Below are 969 nucleotides of genomic sequence, written 5' to 3' on the forward strand. Positions count from 1 at the left end.
AAAAAAAAAAAGAATGGTATTACTTTTAACAGTGGTTCCAAATTAGATCTAGACCAGCAGTTCTCAACCTTCAGGTCGCGACCCCTTTGGGGATCGAACGACCCTTTCACAGGGGTTGCCTAAATACATCCTGCATATAGGTGTTGTGGCAGGCACTATAGTCCCACTGAGTGGGAGGCGGAGGCAAGAGAATCGCTTGAGCCCAGGAGTCGGAGGTTACTATGAGCTGTGATGCCATGGCACTCTAACCAGGGTGACAACTTGAGACTCTGTCTCCCAAAAAAAAAAAAAAAAAGTTTGTGGCGGGCTTAGTGCCTATACTGCAGTGGTTACAGTGCCCGCCACATGCACCGAACCCAGCTGGGGCCAGCTAAACAACAGTGACACCTGCAACAGAAAAAAATTGCCGGGCATTGTGGTGGGTGCCTGTAGTCCTAGCTACTTGGGAGGCTGAGGCAAGAGAATTGCTTAAACCCAAGAGTTTGAGGTTGCTATGAGCTGTGACATCATGGCACTCTATTGAAGGAGACATAATGAGACTTTGTCTCAAAAAAAATTTTTTTGCCTTCAGCCTTTTGAGTACCGATCTGCATGTGTGTGAGAAAATTCTCCAAAACCTAGAGAGATGCCATTGGAAAGGAGAAAGCAGAATCTCTAGGGTTCACACAGTGCTAGGAATAGTTTGTGTTCCTAGTAGCCAAAGTGGGAAGATGTCATGGCTTCATATAAAGACCTCAGAAGGGTATTACTGGCTTGGTGCCTGTGGCTCAAGTGGCTAAGGCACCAGCCCATACACCTAAGGTGGCGGGTTCAAATCCAGCCCAGGCCCACCAAACAACAATGACTGCTGCAACCAAAAAAATAGCCGGGCATTGTGTTGGATGCCTGTGGTCCCAGCTACTCGGGAGGCTGAGGCAGGAGACTTGCTTGAGCCCAGGAGTTGGAGGTTGCTATGAGCTGTGATGCCAT

General features: G+C 48.3%; 1 protein-coding gene across 1 annotated transcript in view; it reads left to right on the forward strand.

The window, feature by feature from the left end:
- The window catches only part of COPA (coatomer protein complex subunit alpha), a 49,286-nt gene that overhangs the window by 4,197 nt on the left and 44,120 nt on the right, over positions 1-969 (forward strand). The window lies entirely within an intron of this gene.

The sequence above is a fragment of the Otolemur garnettii genome, unplaced genomic scaffold, assembly GCF_000181295.1.
Source record: "Otolemur garnettii isolate 467f Iridium unplaced genomic scaffold, OtoGar3 scaffold00091, whole genome shotgun sequence".
Lineage (NCBI taxonomy): Eukaryota > Metazoa > Chordata > Mammalia > Primates > Galagidae > Otolemur > Otolemur garnettii.